Below are 9,833 nucleotides of genomic sequence, written 5' to 3'. Positions count from 1 at the left end.
TGAGAGGGTGTTGTGAGGGCACATTCCACACACTAGACACAAATCTAAAAATGCTGAGGTACGAAAATGGAGCTGACATTGAGGATGAATTAATGAACGTACCTCAGAAGTGTCAAGAAACCGATGAAGAAGTCGTGCAGGCAGTATTACAAGGAGATACACTGCTGGCCATTAAAATGGCTGCACCAAGAAGAAATGCAGATGATAAACGGGTATTCATTGGACAAATATATTATACTAGAACTGACATGTGATTACATTTTCACGCAATTTGGGTGCATAGATCCTGAGGAATCACTACCCAGAACAACCACCTCTGGCCGTAATAACGGCCTTGATACGCCTGGGAATTGTGTCAAACAGAGCTTCGATGGCGTGTACAGGTACAGCTGCCCATGCAGCTTCAACACGATACCACAGTTCATCGAGAGTAGTGACTGGCGTATTGTGACGAGCCAATTGCTTGGCCGTCAGTGACCAGACGTTTTCAATTGGTGAGAGATCTGGAGAATGTACTGGCCAGGGCAGCAGTCGAACATTTTCTGTATCCACAAAGGCCCGTACAGGACTTGCAACATACGGTCGTGCATTATCCTGCTGAATTGTAGGGTTTCGCAGCGATGGAATGAAGGGTAAATGGGTAGTAACACATCTGAAATGTAACGTCCACTGTTAAAAGTGCCGTCAATGCGAACAAGAGGTGACCGAAACGTGTAACCAATGGCACCCCATACCATCATGCCAGGTGATACGCCAGTATGGCGATGACGAATACACGCTTCCAATGTGCATTCCCCGTTACGTCGCCAAACACTGTTGCGACCATCATGATGCTGTAAATAGAACCTGGCTTCATCCGAAAAAATGACGTTTTGCCATTCGTGCACCCAGGTTCGTCGTTGAGTACACCACCGCAGGCGCTGCTGTCTGTGATGCAGCGTCAAGGGTAACCGCAGCCATGGTCTCCGAGCTGATAGTCTATGCTGCTGCAAACGTCGTCGAACTGTTCGTACAGATGGTTGTTGTATTGCAAACGTCCCCACATGTTGACTCAGGGATTCATACGTGGCTGCACGATGCGTTACAGCCATGCGGATAAGATGCCTGTCATCTCGATTGCTAGTGACACGAGGCCGTTGGGATCCAGCACCGCGTTCCGAATTATCCTCCTGCACCCACCGGTTCCATATTCTGCTAACAGTCATTGGATCTCGACCAACGCGAGCAGCAATGTCACGATACGATAAACCTCAATCGCGATAGGCTTTAATCCGACCTTTATCAAAGCCGGAAACGTGATGGTATGCATTTCTCCTCCTTACACGAGGCGTCACAACAACGTTTTACCAGGCAACGCCGTTCAACTTGAAACGTCCCCTTTGAAATATTATACATGACTGTGCTTAAACTGACACACAATATTTTTTAGCGCAACGCAATCTGACTTTCAATAATCCCTACAAAAGGATGGCCCTGACTAACATTAACCTATACCTTTCACAAATCACTTACCTCACAAAAATCTTCGTTACTCGAACAACTCCAATACAGCGAGCGCCACTACTGCCAGCTAAATAAAAGATTCAAACTACGGAAGGCACTAACTACTGAGCCGGCCGAAGTGGCCGTGCGGTTCTGGGCGCTGCAGTCTGGAACCGCGAGACCGCTGCGGTCGCAGGTTCGAATCCTGCCTCGGGCATGGATGTGTGTGATGTCCTTAGGTTAGTTAGGTTTAACTAGATCTAAGTTCTAGGGGACTAGACCGCAGAAGTTGAGTCCCATAGTGCTCAGAGCCATTTGAACCACTAACTACTGACAGCCATAGTTAGCAAATGAAAGATTTTAATAGAGAACAAACAATGTATTTACCTTAATAGTCATAATATATATAGCAGTTCATGACATCCAGTCTTACAAATTTCAAAACTGCGCCATCTCTCTCTCCCCACATCCACCACTGCTGGCGGCTCGCCTCCAACTGCGCAACGCTACGCGCTGTTAACAGCCAACAGCCCAACACTACAATAACGAATATTACAACAATGCCACCCAGCCACAGACTGCACACAGCACAGCCAGTGATTTTCATACAGAGCGCTACGTGGCGTTACCAATATAAAAACCTAGACAGCCTACTTACATAGCCCCCATGCTCCCCACAAAAAATTTTACAAATTGTTTTGGGCAGTGGCCAATACAGATTAGAAGTAATTTTTCATAATTACAATAACTAAGATATCAAATGCACACACTTATTGATACAATGTTGGTCAAAAGCTAAAATTTTCTCACAGTCCATAAAGACAGTACTGATCGTTCATCACAGTAAAATAGCAGTGTTTTTCTCAATGTCAGAGCAGTAAAAGAAAATGCACATGGAAATAGTGGATTTCCACGCAGTCTTGAAGAAGTAGTGTTGTCCCTCCAATGGAAAGACAGTGATGACTCTTGACATGCAGACAGGTAATGGGCCACAACAGAGCAAACCCACTGCAGAGTCATTCGAAGTTTTGAAGAATACTGGTAGGTAGGTCATCACAGAGCAGACCCACTGTAGTCCTGGTAGAGATAATGGTATTGGTGGGCCAACAGAGTTGCAGACCCACTGAAGTCCTGGTAGAGCTAATGGTATTGGTGGGCCACCAGAGGTGCAGACCCACTGTAGTCCATGTAGAGACGGCCAGCAACCATCTGTTGCGACTGTGCAGTTGCACAATCACCATCGAGGAGTCTTGCGGACAATATAGCAAGTCCATAAACCACCACTTGTGCACTCACAAAGTTTTTGGAATTGTCCTTAGAACCAGCAATGCTGTTATCCAGTCCCTTGCTGAATTATTAACACATGTGCAAACACCAACAGTCCCTATTTCTCACATATTGTCCATATACTATGACCAACAGAAACGTGTGCAGTGAAATGTAACTTACAAGTTACTTAATCTGATGAACTGGTGTCAATTACAATTTTATAACATAAGAATACAATAACAAAGGTACAAAATACATCATTAAAGAACATAACAATACAGATAACATTTTTGGTAATGCAGGCTTTACAGAAGAATCAAAATAACATATATATCAGTGTTACAGGAATTATGACATAAGTAAATACATAAAAGATCAGGATAACTTTTGAAACATCAACTTCACACATGAGCATTATAACAAAACAGAATAAATAATGTCTAAACATCTTTACAAAGTAAATAACATAGTATTTGAAAAATTCTACAACACAAATCTTATTAGCTAAACACTTAAAGACAGGAAAAAGACAAATACAGAAGGGTACATAAACACATAGTGGAATAATACAAAAGGAAAGACAGGGTTAATTTTCAGTGTGACATTTGGTACTGCAGTCCAACCCAAACCTTCGTTCTGTAGATCTTTCCCCTTATTTCAACATTTGTTTCCACCAAAAAAAAATCCTATCCAAGCATGCTTTCTGTATTCTGTTCACATCCTCTTTCAAAATTGTTTTTTGGCCAAACCATTTTCTTATAGCTTCCCAATGCATTTCTTCCAATTCATCACAACTCGTTCTCACATATAGCCTACCCTATCTTAAGCTAGCTTAAATCTACTGACCTCAGATGCTAAACTAAGGGACTAGGCAATGCAGCAGCACAAAACAATTAACACAAACAGCAATGGCAAAAAAAATGGAAATTGGCAAAGCAAGCTACAGTAAATCTAAATTACCAAGCAAATGCAACATTTCAACTAATATGAGCCAATGTGCAGCAACAAGAAAAATAAATCAGTAGTAAAACTAGCTTAACAGAGTAATACAAAGTGAAATTTAGTAGCACTATGCCTGGCAAACAGCAGCAGAAAATGCAATAACTTATATCTAAACATGACAAAGCTCAAGCAGAAAAAATATTAAAGTAAAAATGGCCATGTTTAATACCTATGTCACATCTTAACACTAGAGTGATGCATCACCTTGACTTACTCTAGCGGATAAGTTACCAACCTGTTAAAAAAAATATTTTTGCAATTCCTGTAAAGGGAAATGTCTATTTGTGCTCTTTTTTCTACGAAAGTACATCATAAAATTATTCTTTACTGGGTCTGTCGACAGAAAATAGTGATATTAGTACATCTATTCAATTTTATTTTAACCAATGCTGCTGCAGCTAGAAACTCGATATTAAACAAAATGAGCAAACTCTCAACTAGAAAGACAATAGATGCAAAATGTTTCTCATCATTTCATTAGGCATTTTAGTAAATATCACAAATTAAAAGCTCCACAGTATAATCATATGTTTTCAAGTTTGAGCGTGTCATATTTGCGATGCTTTCTACAAAGAAATGTCAATAGCGAGGATAATGGCCTCTTTTTTTTTCTCTCCACCCGTGCCTCTGAAAGCCACACACTAACGGCTTTTTTTCAGGCGATTGTCGCGCAGCTGGGTGCCCACGACGCATTATGTGAAGGTGGTCACTTAACTTTCTTACCGAAATATTTACGACAGCAGTAACAGTCTCATATAAAAATTTCACAGGTCGAGAATTTGCGTAACAAATGTGTAGAAACAATATCCTATCAATATAACAGAGTCCAAAAAATTTTCGGCGGCATTGTGATACATTCACGCATTTACACACATTTCATAACTCTTTAAAGTACGATTCTCAGCTTATTGATCATAAACGTACCTCAACAGCATAATACACATCGTCATCGGAATAATAACATCATAACAGATCAATCATATCTCAGAATCGTCACAGCTTCTTTCAGTAATTTCAAGACCTTCAATAAAGTCATCTACCTCAAACGTACTTCAAAAATCATGGTCCCTTACCAAATACATCATTCTAAGATCTCATATTATCACAATGGTTCCGAAAAAATAAGAACAGTTCACAAAGTACAGACAAAATACAATTTCATAAGTGTGAAATTATCCAACTGTGTAATTGCGTAAACATGTGTCACTGACATAAAAAAAATTTTGTTTCTCTGTTAAATAATCAGATAGCTGTGTAATTCTGTGTTGGAGAAATATGGTACCAATGTCTAAAGTTGTATAAGCAAATACCATATTAGCTAGGGCTCCTTGTGCTTGCCACACACATCGTACACAAAGTAAGCGTGTACCCCCCTGAGGATAAATATAATTATGCCCTCAGGTGTTACAGATTACAGCAATGGAATGAAATGTATCACGGAAAACTTTCTTTGTAAGTCAAAAATCTTGAAAAATAAATGGTTTAAGTACAAAATTAATCACTCAAATGCATGTCCTGTAGCGCTAAAGGTGCGTCTTCCTGTAAGATAATTCTGTGGAACTGTCGTAGTTATCGACCTCTGTAAGCAAAGTTCTGCTGAAGTCAATGTACTTACCTCATCATAAACGAAAGTGAAATGCTTTGCGTATAGATATCATAGTTATTACGTGCCTTACCGTGATCAAGAAAGTACTATAATATAACGTATTGCTGTGCTACGAAAACGGCTGTCTCATTGTAGTTATACCACAAAAGTTACTACTAAAACATGTTTTACTTTCCAGAACAATACGGAAAAACTGTGCAGATGTAAAACAGATACAGCGCAAAAGCAATAATATAAATTGTGTCACTCATTAGTAGCGTCGTGATATAGTCGTGTAGCTGTCAAATAAACTAACCACTGTGTCATCTGATATCTATCAGAAAGTACTTTAAATCCAGAATGTATTTTCAAATAAACCAAAATGTTGCATTAAAATCTCATTAGCACTACCGGTACATGTTCTAAGTATGTGAGCCTTATGGTCGTTACGTAATCGTGCCACTAACAAGCAAGAATGTACACACACAATAACACTGTGTCGTCTGTTCACTATAACAATGCATTCGTAATTACTGTCTAAATATGTTCCCTAGGTTATAGACTGGATAGTTTATTTTAAAACATAGTTACATGGTAACAGTTTCTAAGTGTGACAAAGAGTACTAGTAACGTGAAGTGAAAAATTTTATAGTAAAGACTAAATTTAAAACAAACAGATTATCTCTCAATAAACGGTTTTACATGTGAAATGTGTGCAGTCCTTTACTCTTCCTAGTACGCAGTTTCAACGTCAATGCAATTATCATGTGGTATACGTCGAATTCTGTAAGGTCCATTGTAAATCAGAAACAATTCGTGACTCAAGTGTTTATTCTTATGTGACAATGAGCTTTAATGAGAACTTTCTGACCAATATATAATTACTTTGCATTTGCTTTACCGTGTAGTTTTTTTCTTTTATCTGCTGCAGATTTTATATTTTTAATAGCCAAATCAATAATGTCTTTGTGTCGAAGTTTACGTGTATTCGCGAAAGGTACAAGCTCTCTGATTTTGTTCGGTGGTTTTTCATTCTTCAGTACAAGAGTAGGTGGTAAAGCAGTGGAGTCATGAGGCATTTCATTCAGAACATTTTGAAATAAGTGTAAATATCTGTCCCAATGCTGATGCTTTCTGTGACAATAAAGTCTGCAAAGCTTATTGATTTCTTTCATAATCCGTTCAGATGGGTTACAATGTGGTGAGTACAATGAACTAAAAACAGGTTTGATTTTATGGTTCCGAAGCATGCGTGACGAAACAGCAGAATTGCGGTCCGTTATCTGAAATGACTTTAGCAACGTGGCCAACTTCACGTAAGAAATTTTTAACAAAGGCGTTGGATACAGACCGTCCAGTGGCTTTACGTAACGGAGTGAAAGAAACAAATTTTGAAGTAAATTCAACAGCGACTAGAACGTACGAAAATCCATTCGATGTTCTGACAAGGGGTCCCAAGAGATCAACTGCAGCAAATTATTTAATTTAGAAGGAATGATAGGAAACAACGGAGCACGATGTGAAATAGTAGATGGTTTCGCCTTTTGACAAAGTTTGCAAATAGACAAGACTCTTCGAATTCTCTTTTCCATATTTTTAAAATAACAAGTCGTTCGAAGAATATGATAACATTTTCGTGGACCAAAATTTGCGTATCTGAAATGAATGTGCCAAATGAGCTTATTAACAAAATCGTCTGGAATGCAAAGTAGCCATAGCTTGTCATCAACAGTGCAGCGTTTGAAGAGTATGTTGTTTCTAACCAGATAATAATGCCGAATCTGAGTGTGCGTCTTTTCATGCCATTTACTTTTGATGTCTTTCCAAATCCGATCTTTATCTTGCTCATGAGCAATGTCCTTTAAAGATGTGGTGATGAGGTTTTCAAAGGCGACTTTCTGAATGTAAAGAATACTGAAATTTTTCTCGAGGTTGCCTTCTGTGTTACTTTTCTCAAGCCCAGCCGGTGCGCGTGACAGTGCGTCCGCAACTGTGTTCTCCTTGCCGGGAATGTAGACTATTGTGAAGTGGAATTCCTGCAGAAACAATGCCCAACGTTTTAACCTGTCATGATTTAATTTTGAAGACATAAGAAATTGTAATGCACGATGATCACTGTATACTTTTACGTACTTACCAGAAAGAAAGAAACGGAATTTGTTAAATGCCCAAACGATAGCTAATGCTTCTAATTCAGTAACGGAATAATTTTTTTCAGATTTTGTTAGCACTCGGCTAGCAAAAGCAATGGTTTTCTTAACAGTAGTGTCATTTTCTATGGCTTCTTGAAATAAATGGGCACCAAGACCGACTTTAGAAGAATCTGTGCTAAGGCAGAAATCTTGTGACAGATCTGGATGAGCTAGTATTGGCGCGTTAAGTAGCGATTCTTTTAAAGAATTGATTTCCAACTGTGCTTGTTCGTCCCAGTTCCAAATAGTATTTTTTCCAGTGAGAGAACAAAGTTTTGGTGTAACTAGAATTTGCATATTCAGAAAACGACGGTAAAAATTTACAAGACCTAGAAAACTGCAGACTTGTTTTTTTGTGGATGGAACTGGAATGGCTCTGATTGCTTCTAACTTTCCAGGATCCGGCTGAATGCCTTCAGAAGAAGTAATATGTCCCAAAAACTTCACCTTTGTCCTACCGAATTCGGAATTTTCCAAGTTAACTGTAATTCCAGATTCTGCAAAAATATGTAACACGCTGTTGAGGATGCGATTGTGTTGTTCCCATGAGGCTTCTGCTATCAGAATATTGTCCACATATAAGGTGAAGTGACGTTTTAAGAACTCAGGTAATATGGAATATAGCCCACGAATGAATGCTGCCGAAGAAATGTTCAAACCAAAAGGAAGTTTCCGAAACTGATAACAAACGCCGAAACAAAGGAAAGCTGTGTATTTTCTACATTCTGGATGAAGTTCGATCTGATAAAAGCTGGATCTGAGATCAATAGAAGACAACACTTTTACACCATTAAAATTTTGAAGAAGTTCTTCCATCGTTTGCGGCCTGTCTGTTTCAGGAATAATGATAGTATTGATTTGTCTCGAATCTAAGACAAGTCTGATCCATCCATTTTTCTTCTCAACAACATGTAATGGATTGTTGTATGAGCTTCCTGCAGGCTCAATAATGCTCTCGTCAAGCATAGATTGTATTTCTGTTCTAACACGGTCCCTATAATGTGCTGGAATTACGGATGATCTAACACAAAATTTAGTATGCTCACGAACACGAAATTGGTATTGAAATCCCTTGATTGTTCCTGTTTTGTGAGTAAAAACTGTGGAATGTGCTTGTAAAATCTCAAAAAGGTCTTGCCTATCAGTGTCATTACAATTCTCAATTGTTCGAATTTTATTCTCAATTAACTCATTACTATTAAATATGTCGTCGATATCATCTCTGTCAGTACTTGCAGAGTGATTGTTAGTGTCTAGTTCCGTAGAAAATTCCGAACTGTTGTCTAACAGAAGGTAAGGCCGATTAATTTCCTCGTCATGGTTTGAGAGCCAATCTTCAAATTTCAAAGCTATTGACTTCTTTCTCTAAACTTATTTCAGCATCGTGAAAGTTTAAGATTGCATTGTATTCATTCAAATAGTCTACTCCCAATATAATTTCCGTCGACAATAATGGAACAATAAGAAAGTTCATAGAGAAGCTATGGCTTTGACAAAAGAATTCTACGTTGGTTTGTTGGTGTACATCTACACTTTTTCCAGCGATCGCACCTTGTAATTTAATCTTATGTAACGGAAGTGTGGAGCAATCGTTCGATTTGTTGCATTTACTAAAGGCTGTTTCACCAATTACTGAAATGGGACTGCCAGAGTTAAGTACTGCCGTAAATTTTACGTCATTTACTGTAATGTGAATCACAGGATATGCAATATTGTTATGTTTTACGTCGTGTTCCTGGAGTAAGATGTCCCTAATGTCTTCCATTTTTACATAATTACTAGCTACGGCAACTGCGTCGTCAGTTTCAGAAGTACGTTTTGTGGCTGCCAGCGGTATGAGTCATTGGCCGTTATCTCTTTGTTTGCTCGCGTCGTTATTGGGATTTGGAGACCTAACTTCTACAAATTCACCTTGTCGAGAGGGTCCCGCCCTGTTTGCATCCCGCCAGTTCTGATGCAATTCAGGTCTGTCGTTGCGATCATATCGTCTGTCGTCATGTCGGTAGACTCCATAGTTTCTTTCTTGTCGGTCACATGGTGGAGAATTTCTCCCTGAATCGTAACTGCGCGCTGGACCGTTGCGTCTAAAGTTTTTCTGTCTCCCTTGATAATAATTATTTTGGTTCCCATATTGTCTGTTTCTCTGATTGTCTCTGTGATAGTCACTACCGCGGAGAGGTGATCTTTCCCTGTAATTATTACTACTCTGCCAACGGTTGTCATACGGGTGTTGTCTGTTTTGGTCACGATTTGTGTTGTGAGAATAGCCTTGTCGTGTCCGGTTATTATTTCTTTCATCGCGG

This window comes from Schistocerca nitens, chromosome 1, assembly GCF_023898315.1.
Source record: "Schistocerca nitens isolate TAMUIC-IGC-003100 chromosome 1, iqSchNite1.1, whole genome shotgun sequence".
Taxonomy (NCBI): Eukaryota; Metazoa; Arthropoda; class Insecta; order Orthoptera; family Acrididae; genus Schistocerca; species Schistocerca nitens.
This window is presented reverse-complemented; position numbering follows the sequence as displayed.